Source organism: Pezoporus flaviventris, unplaced genomic scaffold, assembly GCF_033815535.1.
Source record: "Pezoporus flaviventris isolate CSIRO_AGI_PZ_B2104156 unplaced genomic scaffold, CSIRO_AGI_Pfla_v1 ptg000015l, whole genome shotgun sequence".
In the NCBI taxonomy this organism is placed as follows: Eukaryota; Metazoa; Chordata; class Aves; order Psittaciformes; family Psittacidae; genus Pezoporus; species Pezoporus flaviventris.
Window position 1 is genome coordinate 650,814 of NW_026892563.1, and position 14,755 is coordinate 665,568.

Below are 14,755 nucleotides of genomic sequence, written 5' to 3' on the forward strand. Positions count from 1 at the left end.
TTTGGGAGGATACGATAAATTTTATATGGGATTTTGAGTTAATGTCATGCTATGAAGCATGTGGTTTTGCTGGCTTTGATCTGCAGTTTCAGCTTGCAAGGTCTTTTTCCGAAACCTTTGTAGTAAGCTTCCCATTCCCAACATATGATGCAATCACTAAGTTTTATATTCACAAGATCTTGGTCTCCAATCATTTTTCCCCACTTTAAATGCAAAATAGTGAAGCCATTCTATTAAGACTGTATTTGCATCAATCTCAAAATCATATTTCTAAATAACAGTAATTTTTTATCAAGTGCTTACTTCTATTATTTGCTGACTGAATCATTACAAATAGAACTGGTAGTAAATTTACTCCTGTCGCGAAGCATTTATGGAATCATTTCACTTTCTACCAACACATTTAATTTCCATACGCAATAGAAAATGTTTTCTCTGAGTATATTTCAACAGATGTTTTTTATACTTTTCTGCCTCCCAGAGCTGTTGATTGAAAGTTGGAGGCAGGTGAATAATGACTAGCACACTCTATGTGTCTGAAATGTAATATGAGCTCCACGGTGACTCATTAAATTAGGTAAGAATTCATTAACTTTTTCCCAAATTTCAGGAAGCTGTTCTAGTTACTCTAAGTGATTAATACTGTTATGAAAATAAATGAAAACTAAATCACTGGTTTTATTCCCCAGAATACTCACAGATCACTCACAGTAATGGAACAAGATTAAGCACTTCTACAGTCTAGCGGATCCAGAGTGTCTAAACTTTAGGCACAAAATACCTGTGCTTCCTGTCTGCTGCTAGAGGCTTTGTCTAGGGTGGGATTTCAGACCTCAGTAAATGGCCCTTGACCATCGCTGAGGCATACACCACAGCAGTGTTACTTCCACTTGAGAAAACTTGGTGCAGTTTTCTTCTGAAAGAACTGTGCTGTTTGAAGATACAGCTTACATTGGCACCAGGGATCATTGATGGTGGCCAGAACCTTAGAAATAGTCACGTTTTATAAACCAAGAATGGGAAATAAAGTTGACAGTTCTGCTGGCCTTTGACGTCCTAGTTCCGATGGGGATGCTGGCTCTGTGACATATCACAGATTTCCCATACAGCACCAGTACAGAGCAAGCAACATGGGAAATCTTTTTATTACTTGATTTTCTAACTGTGTTTCCACCTGTACCACAGGGATGAGCTGCCCCTTCTTCTCATATCATCCAGCCAAAACCAAGGTAAATCATATTTTAGCATGAATACTCTCCACCTGTCCTCAGCATTTGCTTGGAGGGCATCTTACAGAGCAAACTTATGTGACCAGATTTTTTTTATATTTTTTTCTGCTTAATAAAATGCTGTAAAATTAACCAATGCATTAACCACTTTGAGCAAGACAGGTAATGTCTCTGATGTCCTGCGGCACTGCTGGGTACAGTCACTGCATTGTTAGACCCATATGTGGCAAAGTCATGATCTACTTACTGTCAACAGGTCAGGAATTCTCCCATTTTCTGCATCTGAAGTCCATGGGGATCAGGAGCCATGTGTAACAGCTCCCACGTGGGGCCGTAATGAATTAAAAGCACTTGGGAATAGTGTAGAAGCGGCATCCGGGGCTGGCAGTGAGCTTTTGGGAGGCCTAAAGGAAAGAAAGTGAAGGCTTCACCCACTAAAGACTGAAAAGGAGAGCAAGAAAGGGTTGCCATGGAGGCAAACAAGGATGATTTGCCTACAGTGTGTTCAAATAAAATAAAGGATACACTAAAACTTCTCTAACAGGGAACGAAAAAGCTGTCACCAGTTTAAACATTTAAATAAACACTTTTTACAATTTTGGTCACGAGGCATGTTCTATGCCTGGAGACAGTAAACACTGACTCTCACACAAGATGATTTCTTAGTTTTTTGAGCTGAGGCTCTTCAGGGATTTTAAATCCACAGATTTTTCCTTTCTTACTCTTCTACTGAGCCCAGGGAAAACAAGTCATGTAAAACCCTTAAGTTCAAAGGTAGAGCATGGATATGGTCGTGTGTATGGAAGTGGTCAGTAGCTGTAAGTGTCTCCAGCTTTACTGTAAATAAATAATTTTTCATTTTGAAGGACAGCAATTAAAGATTTTGAGAATATTTCCAGAGGGACTCCTTCAATGCAGCTGCCAGAGATTTGAGGCCAAATCCTGCCTTCACCTCCATTTCTGGGACTTCTCATGGTGCAGATGTACCAACATTATTATCAAGAGCTATGATGTTGACTGACAAAGTTAATACATCCTTCAGCCACTGGAATATTAATTGGCTGGGAAAGAAAAAAACTGTAGAGATTATATGTAGCAGCAAAAATTCACTCTGGTAAATTCTGCTAAGTCAATGCAATCAATTCATCTAAGACTGGAAACATTCAAATAATTGTACATCAGCAAGCTTCCTGCTAAGGCTATAAAGAGCATTCTCTAGAAAACAGCAGTAAAGTCTGTATCAACTAAAAATGCACTGTAGATGCTGGCCAAGAGAAAAACTGATACGCTTCACTGCTTTAACTTCAGGAATGCTGAAGAGTTTACAGCACTGCAGACAAAGCTGATCAAAAAGCTATGGCTAAAGAAGATTTACTTGACTTTTTTGTTTGAAAACAGTGACTGAAGGAGAAGGAAAGATGAGACTTGTAGGAATAAGAAGGAACAAGATACACTTGTAGGAACAAAACCAGCATTGAGTTTCTACCAGTACCTATGGGCACTTCAGTCTGAAAAATGCTGTTAACTGAAAAAGCGCTTTGTCAGGTGACTGATTCCACGTGTCTCTTTATTAAAGAAGCACTGCAGCAAAACAATTAGGAAAATAAATGATACAGAGAAGAAAACTGTCATCATGGATTTTTCTATCTGAAATAGTTACAGCAATAAGGAAGATCTGTATTACTTTAACTGCACCAAAATTCATCTTTTAACAAAAGAGTATGTTGGGGTTTCTTAACTGTGCTGCAGCTTAGGCTTCGAGCAACTCAGCAGTCATCTTGGGTGTTCAAAGCCAGACATCCCTGAGGTTACATCTTCGGTTTATAAAACGGGACACAAAACTAATCTTAATTCTCAGTAATCAATTAGGTCATTAACTAGGTAAAAGACACTCATCACTGAGAATATTTATCTATGGATGTTTATTTCTTCCATTCTCTAGATACCTTAGGAACGTTTGAGCTTTGCTGTTTTTTTGAGGCTCCCATGCCTTTCTCCAAAAGCTATATTCTGGAATTTCTGCTTTCATTGTCCATATTTTGTTCAGGCTTTCTCGGATCTTTAGATTCAAAACCTTATTGTTATAGGTAACACTGATGTGAAATACAGAGCAAGCACACAATGTGTTGCAGAGAAGCAGAAGTGCTCTAGCACCCAGCTGTTTGTGTTAGGGACATCACTACGATGAATGATATAGAAACCTAGAGGAGATTTATGAAAACAATAATAACCCAACATAAAAGAAGCTGCTTAAGAATTTTGGCCATGACATGGTGAAAGAGGACACTTTTTAATACCTGGCACTGAAGCATCGACTATGCTCTGAAAAGAAAGAAAGAAAATTGAAAGGAAAGTAATATACAAATATTGAAAGGAAAGTAATATACAAAAGGAATGCACAAACAACAAAGGAGATTGAGTGGACCAGTGGAAAAAACACACTTTGGAAGGAGGACTAGGGAAAGAGCAGGTCAAACACAGCTACTTTTTAAAAAGGAAGGTTGGGACAAAGCGTTTGCAACACATTTTAATTTTATGCATAACACAAGTGAAAAGATGACACAGATGAGAAGTCCCCCTTTGGAAAGGGCAAAAAATAGCAATTCTGGGCAAAAGTCAAAAGGTATAATTTCTCTGTTTATACTGAATGAAAAATGTTCTGCAAAGGAGCCAATTTATATAATGTGGAGGCATTTATTATGATTTATTGCCCTGCTTTAAAGGTGGTGGATTGAGAAAAATTGTCATTAAAAACCTCTGCTTTTTATCAGAGGAATAATTGCTTCTGGAAAAGAAACTTCAAGGAACATCAGGAGTTTAGAGACTGGGGAGAACTGTAGGCAGGTGAGTATTGTCACACAGTTAGATGGGCACTTCAGTGACATAATTTCCCTGGTACTTCCTGGGAATCAGGAGGAAAGCACCCTGTAGCCAGTCAGAGCAAACAATACCCTGAAGATAACACATTTCCCCTAGTGCTCTATAGCGTGGTGCAGGGATGAGGGTAAACCCTCTATCTTTAGTGTAAAACAGCAGTCTCCTGCCCTGAGCCTTTCCCTAAATTGCCTGCCTGCCTGCCTGCCTGCACTCTAGCTCATGTATGCTATCTTGCTTGGCTACTTCCACCCCCAAACCCAGGGTCATGGGATAGAGAAGATAATGCAGTGCTGGGGTGAGAGGAGAGAATACACCCCTAAAGGCTGCATCTGGTTAGATGTTGCAGGCTTTCCTACAGCTCAGAAAGCATCTTTTCCTTCTCCAGCCTTTCTGGCGCTCCTCCTCTGTTACAGGGGTTGGGAAGCAGAGGGCAACTGCACTGCCAACCTCAGGGCTCACCATGCCCTCCTCATGGTATCCCAGTGTACCCTCAGCACAGGAGGCAGTTGTTTCCTGGCTTACAAATTGCTTCTTATGGAGTATATGGCAGCTCCAACACACACTGAAAATTGGCATGTGTTGCTGAAAGATCCTGCCCGTTCTTTTGAAGCACAAGGAGAGGTCTGATGCAATGTACTCTTACTTCTTTTGGCCATATCCTTCCCACCACTGCAGCACCCAGTGTGTGAGGAGGGTCTGGACCATCCTCCTGCATGCAGGTTACCTGATGAAGGCTTTCCAGCTCCATTCTCTGGCCACAGCTGAGAGTTAATCTGGATTTAAAAAGCATTTTTTCATTTCTTGCTGCTCCTATTGTTAGCTGGACTTGCTTGTTGAGGCTGCCCAGGTGGATGAGTACTCTTGGTAGCTCAAAGGTGGATGTGGAAAATGCATGGCCCAGTGGAGGGGAATGCAGACAGCTGTCCCTTTTGACAGCTGGTCCCACTTTTTGCAGCTTTAAGTGGGGGGTACAACACATGTTTCACAGCAGGGGAAACATGACACAGAAGATCCAGCAGAGCTTTGAGAAAGTTTCCTGCTGGCAAGTTTCCAGCTCTCAGTGGGATGCACTGCTCACAGCCTGCCTGTGAACTCAGAGCATACACTTGGGAATGAGTGCTTGCCGATGGATGTCTTTAGGCTGTTAAGCCTAAAGGTGTAACCCAGCTTTGTGGCTGGGAGCAAAACTACTTTTATTCCCAAGCTACCCCTGTCCCGTGCTTTGCTCTTGCAAAGCAACTGCTTTTCTCAGGAAGCTGTTACCCCAGCACCTGCCTTGTCATTACTCCCTTGCCCATCCTCTGCCATTACTCTCCCGTCCTGTAGTTCCAGAAGCAAGGCAGTACTAACTCTTTGCATCTGGCATGTGGCTCTTCTCATGGGTTCTGTGTGGCCTGCAAAATAGCCTCCTGTCTGAGCAGAGCTGCTCTTCAGTGCTGCTCACCTTCCAGCTGAGGTGGGCTTATTTTGTTTTGGATCAAGAAACATGATTGTCTTTTGATTTTCCCATGGATACTATTTAGTACAAGCTTTTAAAGAGAAGACTTTTTGCTTTGTTCTGCAAGATATTGAGTGGTCCCAGATCTCACTGATCTGAATGAGAAATCATAATCTGCTAAAAAACTGCTTATGGAATAGAACTGTTCATGTATTTTTTTGAGGGGTAAAAAAGAATGAGAACATTTTTGTGAAAATTGCACAGAGAATGTTTTACTGTTTACCTTGAAAAAAAACCACATTAGTATAAAGGCTCTGTCTCTCACAGTGGCAAGAGTTTCTAACTGGGAGTTAGTCAGTTGATAGTGCATGTAAAACCAATACCAAATAACTTAATTATTGCCTAATCTCAGTTCACACGTTCTTAAGGAGAAATGTACTATAGATTTTTATCCTGTTTGGTTAATGAAAAATAAATGATTCCTTCCAAAAATATCCAGACTGTTCATCTTATAGACTGTCCTGTGAAAAGTACTGCTCTGCAAAAGTGACAAAAGAGAAATTACAGATCTAGTACAAAAGGCAGTGGGGTTATTTATAATTTGAGATCCCCTCATAAATTTTTTAGCTTTGTAAAAGTAGAAGATTTACCTTTACACACAGTCTAACTCATTATTGCTGCCTGGCCCTATAGTCTCCATACTGGTCACTTGAGCACTGTTTAAACAATTTAAACTCATTAAGAACTGCAATACTGTCACTTACAGGAGATAGGATCTTCATCACAAGTAGTGTCACTGATCACACCTGTGAAATAAGGTATTGACTAATGTTAGTATGGATAGTACAGCAGGATCCTAGGTGCAATGACAGCCATAGCAGAAAGAGCATAAAATGTCAAGGTATTATTATGTCAGCATGAAAGATGTTATTGTTCCCATTTCAATCCTCTTTAGTCCTGAATGTGTTCTTGTCACACACTTGCTGTGGGATGCTCAAGCTATTTCAGAGTATCTATGACTTAGTTATAAATCTTTATAGACACAAGTCATTGTCAGCATGGGCACAAGTGGATTCAGCATTTCTAAGGAGTAATAAGTAGGTATTAAGAAGCATAGTTCTCATTTCACATGTCAGCTCAAATACTGTCTCAATCAGTCAGATCTGTACCCTTTAAAACCTGTCCAGAGAGGCTATAGCTGCATCTGTAAACAGCAGCAGAAGCACTCAACAAGTTGGAATGGAGTCACTGAGACACAGAGACAGAGGATGTCACTGGGCACAACAGTCAGCAAAGAGACTCCTGATACAGTACAACAATATAAGAGCCTTGAAGTTGTGGTTCATGTTAATGTATTACAGGTGGTTGTTGGTTTTGTTTGTTTGTTTGTTTTAAGAAGAATCTTCATTTCCAGAGTATATAAGACTTTTATTTATGACTTCATTCTGTTCACTGCATAGCAGCACTTGACTCCTCTTTTTTAATTTTTATGCCTCAGACAATATGCACTGCTGCCCTGAGCAAGCATTTCTGCCAAAGGTAACACACCCAAGCTTGATAATTGCCTGGCAGAGACATGGATAAGATTTCAGCTGTCTCTCAGCCCATCTTCATCCTCTCTTTCTCTCTTCAGTGAAAGAGAAGTGAGTCGCCACACACTTCACAAGGCTTTGCTCCAACGGCCATAAAATTGCTGGATGATTATATTGATCTAGAGTTCCTATCTGGCTGAAGCTGGATTTCTAGAAATCATTAGTAAATACCAGTAATTCCATAATTAAAAAAATTTCTTCCTTTGTCTGATAAGAATTGCATTTACAAGAGAAGTTAGTTGTCTTTCAAGGTATAACCCATTAGCAAACAGGTGTTTACCTCTTTGTTTATAGGCTGTGGTGCCTCAACATCAAAGGAAGCATCAACCCATTTTAGACAAAAAAAAAAAAAAAAAGAAAAGAAAAAAATTACAGTAGATTACACAAAGGGATATAGATCCCTTATCCTGCATCTCTCCCCATGCTGTAGGGAGTGGCCTGTGGCATTAATCTAGAAACCTGAAAACCTGTCCTTACTTTCTAATAATGAACTTGGGGAGATGAGGAGAAGGGTGGTTTTTTCGAATCCTGGTATCTATTACAGAAAAGGTGGTAGTACTTCATTCCTGACAGGTATCTGCAGAGAGTTTGCCAGCATGCCAATTCCTCTTGATTAGGGTCACTTGAGCCAACTCCAGTGAGAATGTTAATAACTCTATTGAACCAGCTACAGGAAGGATGAGGGAAATCATTATTGATGAGCTGGTTGGAGGAATGGCCACTACATTCAGGGAAGGTGCAGAGGCAAAGGCATTAACAGAGAGTGCAAGTCTCCAGAACAGGAAGATTGAAAGCCATGGTGAGAAATGTAAGGATGGCCAGCCGCAGCACTATGTGGATGCTCTGCCCCCTGGTCATGGGAGTGAAGTGAGAGCTCTGCCCCACTGACACATACTTTCACCATCATTCCACTTCTTCACTCATTCAGTGTGAAGCAGATGAAGAAAACAAATTGCAGAACCATCTTTATTTTCTGTCATCACACTGTGCTTTTCAATCAAGGCCACAGGGGTGAAATCCTGACTCTGCTGAAGTCAGCATGCATTTTACTGCTGTTTTCTGTAGGCTCAGGTTCTTGCCAGTCATGCTCATTTCCAAAAATTGAGTGACTGTTGCTAACTGTTTCCTGTGGCAGAAGGTGAGGAGCTGCATTTTTCACAGATGAAGAGGTTACAAGCGAGAAAATCTGTCTGAAAGTGCTGTGCCTCTGTAAGTACTAAGCTTGCTAGCATTAGGGGTCCTGCAGCTGCACTGTGACTTACATAATTTCTCAGGTCTCAGTTGGTTATCCTGCAGCTTCATGAACCTAATTTGCTGAAATTACATATTTCGGAATAAAATTTACAGGTTTGGAAACACTGACAGGCATATACTGAAAATCCAATCAAATTGCCTGCAACTCTAAGTGAGTCATTAAACTCCACAGACAAGTTGGTATGTGATTTCTCAGAGTGGAAGATTTATGCTCATAGCTTTTTATTGTGGACTAGTTTCTCATCATGAAACACGGAATGACCACTCTTAATACCAATATTGTGCGAAAGAACAGCTTGGGCAGCAAGGTGAAGTGCCTCTACCTGCTTTGTTAGCCCAGATAAAAAGAGCTCTACCTTTTCATTGTGTTTACACACAGAGGTTGATGTCAAAAAAAAGGTATTTTCATCTATCAGCTCACTCACAGAGATTTCATAATAACATCTTCTAGCTTTTCTGGTTCTTTAGTCTCAGATTAGAGCTATTTAGATCATAGAACCATAGAATGGTTTGGGTTGGAAGTGACCTTAAAAGTCACCTTGTTCCAACACCACTGCCATGGGCAGGGACACCTTCCACTAGACCGGGTTGCTCAAAGCCTCATCCAGCCTGGCCTTGAACACATCCAGGGGTGTAATTCATTGAGGTTCTTCAATTCTATGGCCACAGCTGAGCTCCTTTAAAACAAATAAGAAGACCATTCACCATTATTTTCCTGTAGAGTAATATCTTGCAGCCTGGTTTCCCTCCCTATTTTGATGAAACTTTTTTGTCACTCCCAGCTTTCCCTTCAAGGCTGCAATCTCTCTCTCCCCACTCATTTCCATATTGCTAAAGTAGTCAGGGAGTCTGGGAATAGCTACTACAGAACCAATAGAATAGCTCAAAGTATAATATTAGTTTTAAATTTCAAGTCCCCTTCATAAATATTATTTTTGAAATATTTAGGTGGGATATGTAAGCTGTCTTTCTGCATGCAAGTAACCTGATATTTTTTAGTCTCCAGTATAGGCAAGGTTTTCGTGGCAGGCAAATGGCTGTGTTTAGACACTGGCAGAGAGTATTCACGGTTCAAACTTTTAATAGAAAAACTCCCATTTGACTACCAAGGGTTTGAAAAAGAACAAGGAAGTCTGTACTGGATTTTCAAATGTGGCTGAAGATTCACATCTCTGTTGGGTTGGGACTGTCTGAAAATTGTTTTAGACACTGCTGTGGACATGGCCTCATTTTACCTGCATCATGTTTAACATGTTTGAAATGGTCCATTTGCATTATATATTACAGAGAGCAGCCTGAACTATTACTGGGGCAAAATGTCTTCTCAGTACTACTGATTTTTTTTCTTTTTTTTCCATCTAAAGAACTGAATGGATTTTAGAGTTGGAAGGAAAAGCATTTAATTATTTCTATTCTTTCTTTCCCTAGCATTTTTCACATTAGTATCATACCTGTATTATGGCACACAGGGAAGAACAGATTGGATTAGACTAAATGATTAACCTCACAGGATGTGGGTGAAGGGTGCTCTTGCTATCAGTCACTGCCCAAGCTGCTAGAAGAAAATAGCAGTGTGACAGCATAACTCATGTGTTACAGATGTTGATAATTCAGGCTCCTCTGATGGCTTTCTTCTTTGTGTCAAATGTCCTACCAGAACATTTATTTTTCTAAGAGTGGTTATTCTCTACATTTCTTGACAATATTTTTGCAAAATAAATACCTGCTGAAGTCTTCCCTGTCAGATTTTTTGGGTAGAAGATGAGGACCCGGATATTCTTCATATAGTTCACAAAATGTTCATATTGTGTAAGATTTTAACTCCTTTGCCTTAAAAGAAGTGAATAACGTAGCTACAGCTGCATATCAGCCAGACCAAATACTGCCTTTTGAATAGGTGTCAGTCAAGAATTTCTGCTGCTGATTTAACAAAAGACACACAGCCATTTTGGGACAATGAGTATTACAGTTGATAATGTGGCACTCTGAGTGTGCAAGGTCATTTTTTGCTTTTCTAGTGTTACCTAGTTCAGTGCGAGGTGTCCCTACACATGGTAGGGGCGTTGGAACTAGATGATCTTAAGGTCTTTTTCAACCCTAACTATTCTATGATTCTATGATCTGCACTGCTAAATGCTCCTGGTCTGGGAAGTGGTTTCTGACTGTCAGTGTTCACAGGGTCTCACCCCTGCAGTTCAAGCAGGACCACATAGGACATGCTTTGAGATGTGGTGGCATAAGAATATTTGTAGAACTCATGAGGTGTCAGACCCACACAAATAGTGTTGGAGGACTGGGTAAACTTAATGAAACTTACTCACTCATTGACTGCTGAGAGTGGTCCCTGGTTTTGTTTGGGAGGAAACTAATTGTTTCAGCCATGGGGTCATGTTTTATGCAGCATGGACTAGGATCTGGGAATAAATTGGAGAATTATCTTTTTTGCTATATAAACATGATTGTATCTTTATTGTTCAGTCTACTCACTTGTGACTCTTTGGAAAATACCATGGTCATGAGGGTATCTACTCCTGATGGGAAATTTCCTTGCCCTTTCTTCCCTGCCAGTTTTCAATGTAAGGGTCAGAAATAATATGAGAAGGAATTCAGTTAGCAAGGTAACTACTAATGATCATAAGTTACTTAAACAAAACTTTGTATTTGACATTCAAGTGAAAAAAAAATGCATATTTCATACCACCTGGGAGCCCTGTGTTGTCTAAGTAAGTAATAATGTTGTAACTCCTGCCCCATGCTGAAAAGTGAAGTTCTTCTAAAAGTGACATACATCTTCTGAGCATACAGGAGCATATTACGATCAAATTAGTTTAATTCAGCTGGAAGCAATCTTTGTGTGCACAATTACTGGCAGCTGTTAACAGTTCTTTTGCATTTTCTAGCACAGCATATTGTATTCAAGTTAACAACACAAGCAAGCTAGAAGTATGCTAATAAGTAGATTGCATGATGGATGAAAACACCCCAAACTAAATATATGTCCTATGTGCACGTGTCCCAAGTAAGGGATCAAAGCAAGGTGCCCCAACTACAGCTCTGGCTGAATGATTGCACAGAGTCATTTCGTGGTAGAGAATCCTCAAAGCATTTGTCAGATGCTTTTATCTTTTCCTTTATTCAAAGTTTCACTGAACTTCCAGGCATATTCACTTTGTACTTGCATTCCTGCCACTTGTAATGTTGCAGTCTGACAGATATCGTGATTAGTTCCATGAAATGAAGAAAAAGCAATAGCTATACTTGTATCAGAAGTCACTTAATTGGGATTTCTATGAATAATATGTTTGCTGAAGCACAGTGCTATGCTGAGGAAATGATTCAAAAAGTCGTTTATCTTCCACCCATTTGTCTGTGTGCCCAGAAAACCAATAATTTGTTAATTCAGTTAAAAAAGATGGTACATTGCCTTGCCAAAACTTAGAAATGAGCATTGAGAGCTGTCAATACATACATGAATACAGACAATGTTTTACACAGGGTTCAATTTAATTTTAGCTGAGTGGTTATGCATCTTTCTGAAATGTTTTTTCTCTGTGGAATTCGCAGTGAGACATTACAGCCACAGTTGTTCTTGTGGTTTAAGCCCAGTCAGGTAACGTGTTCACTCACTCCCAGTGAGTGGTGCCAAGCTGACAACAATCAAGGTCCGTGTCCCCCCCCCCACTGGGGCTCTCCCCTTCCCCACTCCCGGAGGAACGGGGAGGAGGATCGAAAGAGTGCGACTCCCACGGGTTGAGACAAGAACAGTCCAGCAACCAATGTACAACACAAATCACCACCGCTACTATCAACTACAACAATGATAAGGGAAAATAACAAGGGAAGAGAATACAATACCACCGGCCAAGAAACGAGTCCCACCCGGAACCCCGTGTCCTTCTGGGTAACTCCCAGTTACCCCCCACCCTGGGCATGACGTGCTGTGGTATGGAATACCTCCCCGGCTAGCCCGGGTCAGGCGCCCCGTCTCTGCTTCCTCACAGCTTCCCCTCCTCCCTGGCAGAGCATGAGCCTCACAGAGTCCTTGGTCAGGGTAAACATCACTTAGCAACAACCAAAAACATCAGCTTCACCAACACTGTTCCCAGGCTGGAAGTCAAAACACAGCACTGCACCAGCTACCACAAAGGAGAAACATGACTGCTACTGCTGAACCCAGGACAGTTGTAAACTCCAGGGTTCTCCCATATCTCTTATTTCATATAGATGACATCCAATGTAGGAAACTGTGGCTGAAGAAGAGTTATATATGAGTTGAATGACTTTAAGTGAATTGAGGTCTTGGTAAATCATATCCATTGGTACATCCTTTACAAACCTTTTGCAATCTGATTTCCCACTGATGTTTAAGAACATGTTTATAAATGAATTCTCTGTAGATGGAGTGGGAATCACACACTGCACTCTTCTCTTTTACAAAAGGTGGCAAGATTTCTTCTCCTGAGTCAGGGCTGACTTTTCCAAGTGCATGCATAGTCCTGCATCTTAATCCTCCCTCTCTCTGCAGTTGCTGTAAATGCAGAATTTAATTTACTGAACACTGTTATATGCTTTCTTGTGTAAATCAAGGCAGCATACCACTGTGCTCAGGGAAGTCACGCCATTAGAAAACCAGTGTGATATCAGAGTCAGCTCTCTGTCTCATTGCAAGCAAACTCATGCTCCAAATAAGACAAATCTTGACTGATTTCACACTTTCAGGTTCCCTTCTGATGCAGTATCTGTTCTGCGGGTAAAAACTCTGTTTTTTCAGCCTTTTAATTCTGTTTCAAAGCCTTCATCTCCCCACTGTCTTCACTGTAGCTAACCTAATTACTTGTTGAGAATGATTGATTTTCTCCTTTTCTTCATGTGTTCACTCACCATACATTAGACGCTTAGAGATCACAAGACCATTCTGAATATCTGTCAACCCATATATTTTCAGAAGTATTTTATATGAAAGAACTTCTCTAAAAATATCCCCTTGGCCAAGTAGCCTTGCCTACCTCTGGCAGAGTCTGCCCTTCAGTTGAAACCACTGAGCCTGAAGTAAGGGTACAATTTCACATGGGGAAGTCTTCAGCAGAGGTTCTGGTGTGAGGAAGTCCATCCCAGTTCCAGTCCTCTGGTGTTTGCTCCCAGCCTCACACCAGTGCACGTTATATCACGGATGTGCTGTGTTTTGCTCATCTTTCTTTCTCTTTCTTCTCAGCATGATGTTGGGGAAATGTTCTTGCTAGTGGAGAGTTAAAGCCTCAGATGTCCTCAAAGCCTTCTCTCAGGGAGCTATTGAATTGGGCCTGACATAAGAGAGAGCACACACAGACAAGTGAAATAATTTCATCCACCAGTCTGCTGGCAGCTTATCACTATACTGTGACTACTGAACACCACTAGCTAACTTTTGATCAGCTGTTCACCTGGTCATAACCTCCAAATTTTACTTTATTTTGTTTTTAACAAAATAACCTCCTAAAGCTTTAAATTACAAAGTCACTAATGCCCTGTAATTTCCTATCACCTTGTGGTCTTCATTCGTTAATGGAGTCCACTGAAAGCAGCAGATGTTTAGCTGCAAATTTCTTTGACAATTTTGCTGTCAGATCTGCTCATCCCATATGATTCTATGACTATGATTTGGTACAGTCATCAAATATTTCCTTCGACTGTTCATACAGTGGTAAAACAGTAGTCTGTTGCAAACTGCATTTAAAGAAGCTACTACACAATCAAAGAATGTGTTTCTTTCTTTTGCATTAACTTTTTTTCCAATGGATGATGTTTTAGCTTTATTTATTTGAATTTTAATCTTCTTGCCCTTAATCAGCAGAATAATGACTGTGCAGTCTACAGCAGGGGCAAGGACAGCATGACATCCTGGGCACATTACAGAGGTCTTGGTGTTTTTTGTAAGAATAACTTTCTGACTGAAAATACAAAAAATCAGATTTCCCACCCAGAAACTCCAAAGTAAGTTTTTAATTTTGGTTTGGTTTGAACTGGAATCCTTCATTTTCCTGACAGATAAGAAAGGTCTCATTCAGCATATATTCTAAAAAAAATCATAAAAATACATTCTACATTAGTCCTCTGCCACATAGAACTGTAATTTGCAGACCTATTGTCTTTTATGGATCCAGCAATATTTTCCAGGGTGCAAAAGTATTTTTTCTTGTGAAGTCATAAAATTATAGAATGGTTTGGCTTAGAAGGGACCTTAAAGATCATCTAGTTCCAACACCTCTGCCACAGGCAGGGACACTTTCCACTGTACTGGGGTTATCAAAAGCCCCATCCAATTTGGCCTTGAACAATGCCAGGGATGGGGCAGACATTGCTTCTCTGGGCAACCTGTTCCAGTGCCT